Source organism: Phyllostomus hastatus, unplaced genomic scaffold (assembly GCF_019186645.2).
Source record: "Phyllostomus hastatus isolate PE091 unplaced genomic scaffold, TTU_PhHast_1.1 phas_contig_159, whole genome shotgun sequence".
Taxonomy (NCBI): domain Eukaryota; kingdom Metazoa; phylum Chordata; class Mammalia; order Chiroptera; family Phyllostomidae; genus Phyllostomus; species Phyllostomus hastatus.
The window spans coordinates 35,333,450-35,346,911 of NW_025333640.1; positions in this window are offsets into that span (position 1 = coordinate 35,333,450).

The window sequence follows — 13,462 nt, forward strand, 5'->3', positions numbered from 1 at the left end:
GCTTTCTTTCCACATTTCTCTACTGCAATTGAACTCTGTGAGGAGCAATACCAATGGACCACCAGCATGAAGAAGGAATGGCGGACCCCGCTGCTGAACGCGCCGCCTGAATGCAGAGTCCCCTGGTGAGGAACAAAGGAAGGTAAAGCTGGCTTCTCTGGTGCAAATTAACGTGGTGACAAAAATAAGCCACAGCCTCTAGATTACCAAGCACTCCCTGCTGATGATGACCTTTGTCACTAAGAAGCCCAGAACAAGAGAAGATTATTTCCAGCATAATAGAGCTCCCCCTACCCACCCACCCACCCACCCACCTGGCAGATCCGCGGCACCGGGAGAGGGGCCCGTTACTTGGGCTGTCACTGAAGCACATGCTAGCCTGTCCCCTGGGAAAGGCGGTGGAACCTGAGCATGGTGTCCCCTTCGAGCCACAGTGGCGGCAGTCGGGACTCACTAGGTCCCTGCTCCTCCAGTCACAAGGCCTGAGACAGGGAACTGGACTCATCTGGCCCCAGGACTTGGCCTCACCGTGAATCCCAACATGACGACATTGTGAACCCTCCCACGCGTCTCTGAAGCATTTTTTAATGTCCACTGTGCATTGGCTCGTTAGGGAAAAAAAAAGAGAGAAGTAGGTAATTTTCTTCCTCATTTCTACTACGGACAGACCAATGATATATAAAACTCTAACGATCTCACTTTCCTCTCCATAAAACAGGGCATGTCTAACCCTCCACTCGTACTAGACTGGCCTGTATAAAGCCCAGTCACAGAAATCAAGGGCCAGATGCTTTCCGGAAACAGATGGACAAGGCCAAGTTGGTGTGTCTAACTCAGCAGCCTCTTCCTCCTCTCTCTCGCATTCATTTGAATGAATGACATCAAAAAGAAGACCCGCCGCGGCAAAGCCTAAGGCCGTGTGAATGAGCGAGCACATCGCCTGAGGCGCAATACCCGCACCGAGCGCCGCAGATGCGCCCGGGGCCCTGGAGCCCACCCGGTCTGCCCAGGGGCTGACAGCAAGGTCCTCTGCCCCGAAGAATCTGTCTCCTCCAAAGGCAAGCGGGTCCCGGATCCAGTCCCAGCGAGCTGCCGCTGCAGTGAGACACGGGGCCGGCCCTGCGCTGAGATCCCTCCGTGCCCGAGGAAACCAGTCAATCTGGTGGCGGAGACCAGTCAGCGTGAGTCGTGGGGGGAATGTTCTCCAGCTGAACGTCTCCGAGGGCTCGGTAAACGCTCGCGTGTTAATAATGGTTTATAGATGGAGTCTTTCGGTGTAGACATTTTAAGCTATCGTGTAGCACACACGCAATGAAGAATGCTCTGTGACACGGAAAGCAGTATGGAGAAAGGAAATGTAGTCCACAGAAGGGTCATGTGGATAATTATTCCACCTCTTTGCATCCAGGATTTGTGAAATGGAATGGAGTCCTCCCTCACTTCTTCTGCAATAAATCATTAACGAAAAGTAAGTGGTTTCACAAATAAATGACTGTATCTATGACTACTCTCCCCAAATCAATAACACGTTTATTGATAATGCTGCATTTAAAGGTTCATTTCACCTTAGTATCGACGTTCTGTCTCCCCTGCCATTTCATTCGATTTAAAACTTTTCATTCTTGGGAATGAATGGTAAGAAAGTGGCCGTTCGAAAGCGGCCCCATTTCAGAGCCGGGCAATGCGACTCAATATATCATTTTTTTTATTAATTACTATAATCAGTAAAGTTTCTCATGTGCGTGCTCAGCAAAATTACAGGTAGGAGTTCCCGGCTTCCTTGCACAAAGGAAGGGTTTCTGGCTTCTCCTGCAAAGACACACCCTTTGGCCGCTCTGTCAGATGGAACGGTGTGTGAAAACTAACTTCCCGGGAGCCTTCGCACGGACTCGGGTCAGGCCCACGAGAACTGCTGGGTGATTGCGCACGGCCCAGCCCTGAGCCGGGTGCCAGGGATGCGAGAACTGCGATGGAAGGCCCGTCCTTGGGAAGCGCCCGCCTCGCGAGAAGGCAGGAGCTCGCACAGAAAGTCCCGAGGAGGCACAGAACGGGAGCGCCAGCCCAGTGGGGCTGTTCGGGGACTGCAGGCGAGAGAGGCGGCGTCGCTCGGGCTAACCTTAGCCTTTCTTAACTAACGTGGAGACTTTGTAATGGAATATAAGACGCAGACGAACACCTCGGTCGGTTTGGGGTGCTGTAACCAGGTACTGTGGGTGGAGGGGCTTAAACCACAGATACTGGTTTCCCATGTTCTGGAGACTCTAAGTCCAAGGTCAAGGTGCAGATGACCAGCTCCCTGTTGCACCCTCACATGGTAGAGAGAGGATCTCTGGCGTCTGCTCCTGTCCTTCTCGGGGCACCAACCCCTCACGGGGGCTCTAACAGCCTCCTCGGCACAGCCCTCGGCTGCACCGCCCTCGGCTCCCAACACCGTCCCACTGAGAAGAGGGCGGAAACACACGACTGGGGGCAGGGAGTGTGGATGGGAGAGACACAAACCTCCGTCCACGTCACTGAGCACGTCCAGCCGTGTCAAGTCACTAAGCAGTTTAATAAAATCATGACCACACGAACTGTGCACATGACCATGCGGGAAAATCCACATGGGAGCCTCCATCCGTGGAAGGGTCAGTCCATCCCTTCTGAGGCAGACCCTGGACGGGGTCGCTGCCCGGCCTCAGAGGGAAGGAGACAACCAGGGCAAACCCACACGCTTTCACCTCCACCCGATGTTAATGCTGTGATGCTGTAAAAAAAAAAAAATGGTAAGAACTGTCAATGCTGGAGCTGGCAGGGCCAGAACGGCGGGGTTTTACTGCCATCTGCTGGCGGCGCTCAGCATGACCGGCGGTGAGGGTGCTGGATTCTACCTGCAGGCTCCCACGTGGCTCTGCGGGCAATAACCGCACCACAGGTGGGGTGGGTGGGATGCTTATGGGGAGCTATTTCATTAGAGAACATCCATTTAAAACTCGTTTTCAGTAAAATGAGGTTTCTGAAACCTGTTTGTGTTGTATTCTAATCAGATAAGGAAATGCTAGTGATATTTTCTTAGTAAGTTTCCAAATAGTAACCCTGGAACTAAACTCATTTTTCATTCGCATCTCTTGAATTTTTTATGTCTACCTTGTTATTCTCAGCACAATTTAATAAGATACACTATAGGGAAAAGGCTGTGTTTGCCATCAGATTTTCAATTAGCGAAACAAGGTATTGTTGGCACTTGAATGAAGTAGAGGACAACATATTTCAGATGTGAGCAAGGAAAGTGTCGAAACGCCTTTTTTATCTTGGTTTGAGAACAGGTTTTATGTCACCAAATCTATACACTACATGTGCTTCTCTAACTTTCCCTGAGGACTTCCTTTAACTATAACACCATTTATGGCCAAAAAAAAAAAAAATAGGGAAACCAATTGTTCCATTACTCGCTGGTTTTCATCATGGACTGAAACTTCCATTCAGCATTTTCATCTGCTGATGTAACAGAAACTCATCTGCTCAATGAGATTTATTACTTGGGTTTTTTTACATGTTCACAAGATATTGTTGTACATTTTGCAATGGGCCTTTATTATCTAGTAATGATGGCTTGCAAATTAAATTAGTTTTTAATGGCGTAGTTAAATTCTAATTTATGTTTTGGAGCTTTGTTTAATTCATTTGGTTATAATGTAATCGCTTTCTTGCTATTTTCTTACATTACATGGAAAGAGCAAAAGAATGGCGGGCTCATCTCCTCACATTCAGTTGTTCCGGCATTATTAAATCTTTCCTCTAATTGCATTTCCCCCAAGAAATTTTCAAAACAATTGCAGTCCTATCCTTTGGGCAAAACTATCTGGTCGCTCAGCATTCTGTATCAGAAGTTGAACCAAACCGTAACAGTAACTCTGAGGCCTGAGTAGCTATTGCACTTTCCCATGCTCATTATAACCCTACTGTGCGGCGTAATGTACCGGGCAATTATTCTTTTACAACAAATCCCTTTCCTGCGAGCTCGCGTTCTTTCCTGAGCATTCAGGAAAACCGAAACCAAAAGTGCTCGTTAGGAGCACAGAAAGTAATCCTTTATCATGTCTACCTGCATTCTCTTCCCTCTCAATCTCGAGGGCTTTCACGGGCCCGGCTGCAATAACCTTTCATAATAACACCTTTTCGTTGGGGTCCACGCTGCAAGGGCAAAAAGCCCTTCGCAAGTTCCAACGTTTTAAACCAGAAAGTGGATTCTGGGTTTCATGGGAGTAATGGATATGATTTGGAATTTACCGGGCACACCAGACCCTGCCTCTGGGTTGGTGGTTGGCCCAGGAGGGGACCGAAGCACTCGGGGGGCATTTTAATGAGGACTCTCTGCATCACCGGCTTTTTAAGTTCTCATCCACACAAGGATCACCTCTCAGGCCCCTCTTCCTTTTTTCTAATGAGAAAAATAAATCTCATATCCCAGATAGGTCTCCCGCGCCACCTGCAGTTTGGGTGTGCCTCCTGCAGGTGGCTCCCCAGCAGTTTCCAGGCCCAACGCACGGTGCCGGAGAAGACCCGGCTTCGGACTCTGCCAGTCCTGCCGACCACCATCTTTTAAACTCTCGGGATCGGCCACTGACGGAGAAAGAGTCTGGCTGTCAGCAAATCATGTTCCTTTCCTGGAAAAGCATCCAGTGCGGCTGCCTAGAAACAGGGAAGTGGCCATGGGACCTCAGGGTCGTATTACAAGTAAAAAATATAAATAAAAATTGTCCAAGACACCAGTGGAGAATAAAAGCTGCCTTAGTGTTAATGTCCACGTTCCCCCATCTGAACCATAGCCCTTAGTGTCTTCTGGTCCCAGAATTTGCTGCTGACAACGACCAGGAGTGCAGCATCTACGGAATGGATCCGAGATTATAAATCGGGCCTTGAGATGCACTCTCCCAGGAGACCCATCTGCACGGAAGTGAGCCTGGGAGGAAAAGAGTGTTTGTGGGCGAGGTACTTTGCTTCAAAGCCCTGACCCTTGCTCTTCCCACTGCCCCTCCTGTCCACGGCCCAGCAGCCCGGTGCTCAGCACGGACTTGGGCTCACAGTCAGCGGTCTGGTTCCCCTCGTCCTGCAGCTCACCAGGTGCTACGGAAGGACCTCACTTTTGGCCTAACCCCCCCGTGAAGCCATCGTCTTCTTGCCCTAATGTCACAGCTCACTCTGCTGGAGATACTCTTGATCCCTGGAGGGGAAACGAAACCCTCGAGGACACAGTTCAAATGAAGACTTCACAGATTGTGAATTAAATCCCTTTAAATACAAAACTCTCGTATTTGCTTCCACCCGTGGGACTGACCTTTACGACAGAAGCATCCATGACTCCGCGGACTTACGAGTGACCTACACGTCCAAACAGCTAGTGCTCTCTGGGCCCCACCTCCAATGCCCCGGACCCTCCGCGCTGGGTCTCTGCCAGTCAGAGCCCACGGGCCTTCCCAGCTGCTCTCTGTTAGGGGTTCACGTGTGTTCCTCAAAAAGCAATGTTCAAGTCCGCACTCCCCGGGTCTCAGAATGTATCGCTATTTGGAAATAGGATCATCGCAGATGTAACGCATTAATGTCAGGTCGGCCCGTATTAAAAGGAGCCCTGAATCCAATAGGACTAGCGTCCTTACACAACGCAGGCGCAGTGGGAGAGGACCGCCGTGCGGGCAGCCGCCCCCAGGAGCGACGAAGAGACGGGACTGTTTCCCCCCAGTCTCAGAGGGAACCTGCCCCTGTTGATGTCTCGACGTTGCATTTCCAGGTTCTCGACGTTGCCAGAATAAATTTCTATTGTTTTAAGCCACCCTAGTGTGTGATACTTCGTCACAGAAAGCCTAGGAAATTAATACACCCCCCACCCCCCACCTACGGGAGGCTCATCCCAGCCTAAAATCACCTGGCCAACCACACCCACTTCCACTTGGGGCGGGGGGGGGGGAGGGACTCCGAAGAAACTGAGTTTGTTTTGTTCATGTTAGAGGCAGGTGCACCGGATCCCACAGTCTTGCCTGAAAAGTCAGCCATCAAAAGATAACATGGAGGCCTGTTACATTTCACATACTTTTCATAAAAATTGATTTTGGAAACTTTGTCTGTTGAGGATATACCCCTTTGGCTGAGGTGTACAGTTTTTGATATGTCATTAAGTTTTGTCATAGAGGCATCCAGTAATACTTCATTGTTAATCTCAGAAAGTTCGTGTGTTTTATAAATGATGTTAATGTGGCCATAAAAAGAAACACACAGCTGGGAAATGTGGTTTGGGCTGAAAGGGAATCAGGGTGTGTGTGGGGTCGTCACTGAAGACATCCAGCAAATGTAGAAGTTTCAATACAACTGTAATAGCATAAACTATAAAATATAACAATACCAAGGATTAGCTTTGTATTTAATTTTTAAAGAAATCTGTACTTGTAAGAGACAGAAGAAGAACAGAGTAGCTTTAAAGGTGTTTAGTTTTTTTTTTTTAAGTAACTTCTTTTTTTAAGATTTTATTTATTTATTTTTAGAGAGGAAAGGGAGAGAGAAAGAGAGAGAGAGAGAAACATCAATGTGCAGTTGCTGGGGGTCATGGCCTGCAACCCAGGCATGTGCCCTGACTGGGAATCAAACCTGCGATGCTTTGGTTCGCAGCCCGAGCTCAATCCACTGAGCTACGCCAGCCAGGGCAGGTGTTTAGTTTTGAAGAAGACTTGCACACTTGACAACAGAGTCCCTCAGAAGTGTGCCACAGTTTGAACTTCCACTGCACACAACCGGCTCACGAATTAGCTGGCTTTTTCCAGACTATTCAGGGTGTGCAAACACCTCCCATCGACCGTGTCCTCAGCTACCCACTCCCATCAATAAACCCTACGGTGTCTTCCAAACTTTCTGACCTTGCTCTAAGTTAAGAAATGCATTTTACACTCTGACCCAGTACAAACTAACCTCTATCTGTATGTAATGTATATGAACATATATAATATACAATTCAAACAAACACTTCCCAAAGCCACACTTGCCTTTGTTCCCTGTAGGGTGCCCTAATGTTACCCATCCTGTCCTATTTCACGTTTCCACCCTGCTTTATATTTCTCCTCAACCATCATCCCCTTACGCAACATATAAGGTACTTCGTTGTCCTGCGTATTATCTGCCTGCTCTGACCGGACTACAGGTACCCTGAGACAGGGATGTGGACGATTTTGCCCTTAATGCACTCCCAGTGCCTGGGACGCGGCACAATCCCCGAGTGCAGGGAATGAACGAAGGAGGGAAGGAATGAATGAACAAACGAATGCGTGGTGAGCGCGCGCCAGCGTCGTGCACGTGCGCACGCTGCCCCGAGCTCCGGAGCTGCAACCACGCGTCCCAGGAACCCAGGTGAGACCGTCAGCAGAACCCGTGCAACTGAGCAGCACTGAGCGTACAACAACAACAACAACAACAAAAAAAAAAACAGTGTCCCCGCTTGGCACGTTGGTAATCGTTTCTTTCTCTTTTTAAAAAAAATAAAAATTTTAAACAGCCTCGTGGTTCATTTTGCCACCTGGAGCCCCAGCGTCGTGATTCATGGCGCAGCTGTCAGAGGGGCGTCATTAACAAGGCCGGGCCATCTGCCGGCTTCCTGTTCCAGCCGCTCGTCCCTGCTAAGTAGGCATTAAGATCCGCCGCTCCCGCGACGCTGAGGAGGTGCACAGGCCGGAAGCCTGTATAGGTGGCAATCTTCTTAAACGTTATTTTAAATGCGGGTATCCTCTGAATGTTTGTGCTCCCGCCTTCATTACAGCTCTGCCCTTGGAATTTGTTTCACTGGCATTGGAACTGAAGGGTTATGGAAAGGGATCGAGGAGGGGGCTTTGTGAAGACTTGAAGGAAATAAAGGGCGAATTGAACTGAGGCTACAGAGAGACCCCCCGGATCACCAGCGACCACCCGCCCACTACATCATCAGCTCTCCTACGGGCACACAGAGCCGTCCGTTGTGGGGAGATAAGGGTTGGATGGCGCACCTCTGGGCCAGACGGTAACGGCTAGCTAAGTAGGGGCGCTGTCAAGTTGCTGGACGACTTTCTCAGTAAATCGGAAGGGAACAAAGACCCTGATCTTTCAAAACAGTGCAAAACTTAGCTCTCCTATTCGCCCTGGCCGTGCCGTGCAGAGAGGCCATCTGTGTTTGTCGATGATTATTCCATTCGGGGCTCTCTAACAACTTTCCTTTCTTCTCTGTACCGAGTTGGTATTCCACAACAACAACAAGAAGATTGTTCACAGACTGACCTTCTGCAACTTTTCAGCTGTACAAGGGACCCCTAGACAATGTCAATGTCTGAATACAACAGCGAGGGGGAGGAGGTGGCAGGGGGAGGGGCGGCGGCTGGACGGAAGAGCGGAGAAGAATGCACTCTGCAGGGAAGGGGCTCAGCAGGAAGCAGGTCACCTCGGTCCTCAGTCGATGCTGGGAAACGACAGAGGGTGGCAGGGAAGACTATCCATGGGTCACGGAGAGACAAGAGGACCAGATCCCTCCTGAGTCTCCAAAGACCAGCTTGGCTCCAGTCACTATTTTATTTTAGAAAAACGGGAAGCCCCCCGTCCCCACCTCATGTGGTCCTGCCCACGTTTTCGATGGGAAGGACACATAAAAGGAAATCGCCTACCTTACCTGGGAGGGGAAGGCAGCGACTTAGGTCAGCACACATTACAGAGAGGAGTAGGGACACTTCCTGCCTGCTGGGTTCCAAATAAAGCCCAGTTACTGTTCCCTTGGAGTTCAGACTCGGGGAAAAACACGCACGGAGCGACCCTCAAAACAGCCCCGAAGGGCCACAGGGAGACTTGACAATGGAACCGTTGGCTGGGGGAGAGCAAAGGGCTCCAGCTCCCAAATCACACAGCGGTGGGAAGAGAAGGCATTATTCCATCCCCGAGCCGCGCCACATCCCCGATCGGCGCTTTCTTTTCCACGCCGAATTGTGCTTTCGCATCTATTGTTGCAAATCTTTCAGGGCCACTAGCAAATCTTTCAGGGCCACTAGGGGCTGGAGAGTCCCGTTTCTGACACGGCGGGAGAGCAGATTGTTGGGGGACCAGGGGGGGCGCCTTCCCCGAGGAGGGAGCCCTTTTTCTCAACACGCCAGGTGTCTCCCAATCCCCGGAAGCAAAGAATGCAGAGCCCTATCACACAGCCGTAATAGAATGTGATTAAACCCTGGCTGAACTTCCCCCCACAAAACAAGGTATCACATAAAGTATCCAAAATCAGGAGTATTGGGGGAAAACAATCACTCACTTGTTCAACCAAGAAAAGGTTTCTAGATCTAATTGTCACCTGCAGCGCACACCACACAAAGGTTGCTGGCTACAAGACAGAGTTGTATAAATAGCATGACAAACAGCTGCGGATTTCAATTACTCCATGATCATCAGTGTATAGAATAAAGAGGCAATTTTGCAGAGGAGAAACCACAGGGAATACATTGGACTGACAACTGCCTGGAATTCAATTTGCTGAAGCGATATTGAAATATGGGGCAGAAGTCGCAGTGTGCTGATTAAGTTTCAAGCTGCTGCATTACTAATACTGTCTCGCGAACCTGTATGCTCTGTTATCACCATAGCAACAGGATCATCAGAGCAATCCTGAAAACAGGCTACGCCGTGCGGACTGTTCATTTACATTTGTGATAAATGCCGGAAAAGTCAGGTACATTAATAATCCGGATCCCTCACAGAACGTGGCATCCCAGAAAAAATTGCAAAGAGCAGAAATCATTGCTTTTCTATACCTTTAGTGATCGGACACATATACACAAACAAACAAGTAAGAAAGATAAATGCGTTGGAGAGCCAGACGTTCATCCAAGGAGAAATGAAAGCAGGAGGCCTGTTTGGCTCTAGCCCTGGTGGGAGTTAGGTTTGCCAGAGCACCGAACAGGGGGAGGAAGTTGGTGTTCGAAGGGAAGTTCACAGACACACGTGCACACACTGAAGATCGCGTGACAGTGTGAGACTGTGGGTCCTCGTGTCACAGAAAAGTGCAAAACAGCTGTGCAGGACTAATGTCTTCCTCTACGGATTGTACCAGATTTTATCTACGGGTGTTCACTCGGCTGAATGAATGAATGAATGAATGATATGACATGAAGCATTTTTGACAAAATGGACTTGCTAATGTGACTCATTGTTACACATTTCTCATTCCCAAAATTTTTATTTGGATTTCCATAGCTTTTTAATGTTGAGTTCAAAGTAAAAAATGAAATATATGAAAATACCATTTCTGGCTCTTTATTTCTTTATGAAGATCTGATTTCCTGATAAAGAATTAACAAAGAAATATTAGACTCTGATTTCAGAAATATGCTATTTTTATGCAAAATTAATCAGATGAGAAAAAAATCTCCCAGCTAATTTTTAAACTGTTTGCTTTTTCAGAAACAGCAGATGGATATGCCTCCTCTAGAGGCTCTAATATGAGTATTTTTCAAGTCTTTCCAGACAGTGTCCTCTGCGCCTGTGGCCTGGCACCCTCCTCTTTCGACCTCTGTCTGTCCAAGGGCCTCACTGCATCCTTCGCAGTGAGACACTCGCTCCTCCAGCTTATGTGACACTACCAGTTGGTGTTGATTCCACAACAAAAACATCCAGAAGCAAAGACACCGTGCAAAGCGTCGTTGCCGTACTGACATCCTACTTAGAGGGCCTGTGTCACACGGGGTTCTCTAACACAGGAATGCAGCTGTTTTCACCCCAAAAAAAGCCCACATCTCCCCTGAAGGAGGGGTCAAGAGCAGCCACCTGAGAGCTGAGACACAACACTACCTCCAGTGACTCCCTCTGCCGCCTTCCAGGGCGGACTTCCCGGCCTGTAATACTGACCTATGCCCCCGTGCTCACACACTCTCTCTCTTACCATGTTGTCCAATTTCCTTGCCCCCCCCCCAAATGCTTCCTTATTCCTTGGAAGTGCCAACACACAGAGAAAAACACAGGGGACTTGGAGTAAGCTCAGCTTCCATTGGAACCCCATGTACAGCTCTGTAACACTAAGCATAAAGTCATCTGACTTCATGCATCTAATTTTCCTCGTGTGTGAAATGGGAATCACAACCAGCCCGCACTGCAAAAGATTAAATGATACGCTCCATGTCTACCTGTCTGCCACGTGGCGGGCACCTGGTCAAGCTTCACTGCGCCCTCCCGACTCCTGCAGTGCCCCCGACCCGTCCATCTCACTCACCTGTTCAGCGAAGTGCCCATCAGAGCACCCCCACACACACACTATTCCTCATAAAAACCTTCCAGAGCAAACCTCAGTCATGCCACTCACCCTAACGCCCACCCAAGCCTCGTCCATCAGCTGGAGACCTTTGTCGTGTGCTATTTCCTTTTGCACTGCTGGCCCAGGCCCCCGTTCCTCCCTCCCTCCCTCCCTCGCTCTCCTCCCAGCATTGGCTTGCTTCCTACCGCCCAGTGCCTCTCCCCAGGGAGACCCAGATCCCTGCCTCTCCAGCGAGACAAAACAGGCTGGGAGGCTTCCCAGGGAGACATTGCCCAGAGAGGGGAGTTTACCATCTTAGAACTCTCTGGGAAACCCTGGTAGATTTATGAAAGCATAACACAGCAGGAGCGGGAGGTCACACTCTAAGGCAGCCTGGATGTAACCCAGACTCTGGTGAGGACGAGAGAAGTTGGGGATTAATAGTGGAAGAAGAAGCAAGATAATCCATCAAACACTGGGCACGAATTTCCCAGATAGAAGCTGCTCACAAATCGCTCTCCACCCCCCTAGCCAAATGGGTTTCCTTTCTCTTTACTCAACATGTATGTGTGTGAGGAAGGGTTGATGGAAATGAAAAAGGCAGGGAATCCAACTGCCCGTCCCCAATATTCCAATGCCCCTCTGTCTCCGTCCACTGGGTCTGCTATAAAGAGAAAATACCATAAACCGGGTGGCTTAAACACAGACGTCTGTCCCTCAGTTCTGTAGCATGGGAGTCGAAGGCAAGGGGCCAGCAGGTTTAGGGTCTGGTGAGGACCCACTTCCAGGTCCTCCCTGTGTCCTCACGAGGCAGGAAGAGCAGAGAGCACCCTCAGGTCCCTTTTATAAGGGCACTAGTCTCATTTAGGAGGGGTCCCCCCTGGTGACCCAAAGGCCCCCCTCCTGGTACCATCACATTAGGGCTCCGTTCTAACATCTACTGCCGTTTTCCTATAGCCCTCTTGCTGGTCTTCCCACCAGTGAGCCTTCTGCAGTGAATTCTCTTGACTGGTGAGTCCACTTGCCCTCTGCCCTCCCTGGCATCTCTGTGCAAATGGCTTCCTTGCCTGCACTTCAAGCCCTGGCTCTGCAACTCGGCAGGCCCAGTCACCACCTATGTGGCATCTCCACTCTGGTGACACGGGGGCCTTCGAATTCTGTGTGTTCAAAACCAGAGGTTCTCCCGTGTTTGAGGGAGCTGATGTTCACAGTTCCCCAGCAGGGGATGCCTGGTTCCCTCTCCTCCTTCTCGTCGTCGTGGGTCTAATGAGGAGGGGGAATGTTTCTGCACCCCTTTTCTCTCCTGAATATGTTACTCTGAGTGGAATCACATGTCAGGATTCTAGCTGGGCCACGTTGGTTATCTGGCGACAGGGCATTAGTGCTCGCATAGGTGGGACTCGCTTCTCTCTCTCTGGTACTCTCTGAGACCCCACACCCCACAGGGTTACCTGAGCCAGGACCCGGATCATCGGATAAACCTAGCCATCTTTGTCTTCTTCTCCCCACCAGTGCCGGCAAGTGATCTGTGTCCAGATGGGATTAAGATTTGGAAACAGCCCCGGCTGGTGTGGCTCAGTGGATTGAGTGCTGTCCTGAGAACCAAAGGGTCACCCGTTTGATTCCCAGTCAGAGCACAGGCCTGGGCTGCAGCCAGGTCCCCAGTAGGGGGAGCATGAAAGGCAAACACACGTTGATCTCTCTCTCATCTCTCTCTCTCTCTCTCTCTCTCTCTCTCTCTCTCTCTCTGTCTCTCTCTCTCTCCCCCCCCTTCCCCTCTGTCTAAAAATCAAATAAATAAAATATTTTTTTAAAAAAGATTTGGCTGCCGATGGAAGAAGAGCTCCATTTGTGCTGGACCACGTGCAGAGCTCCATGCCGCTGGCCGGATGATGTCTCGCTCGCTGGGCGCCATAATTTCTCATTTGCGTCTCTCCCTGGGGATCTCACGAGAAAAGACATAGTTGTGGTCTTGAGGAAGAAGTCAAACATGATGAGATTCCCTGGTCAGATGCCAACTAACACCTCTAAGGTCCTCACTCAAATTACTGATAATAGTCACACTCTAAGGCCCAATCCTTCTTTTACGGCAATTAATAGCGTAAGTTCTGCACTGGAAAAGCCCCCTGTGTGAACCTACACTTCACTAGTCATACCTAGATGACTTTAGTCAAGTGCCTTCCCCTCTCCGAGATGCATCAGTGAAAATGT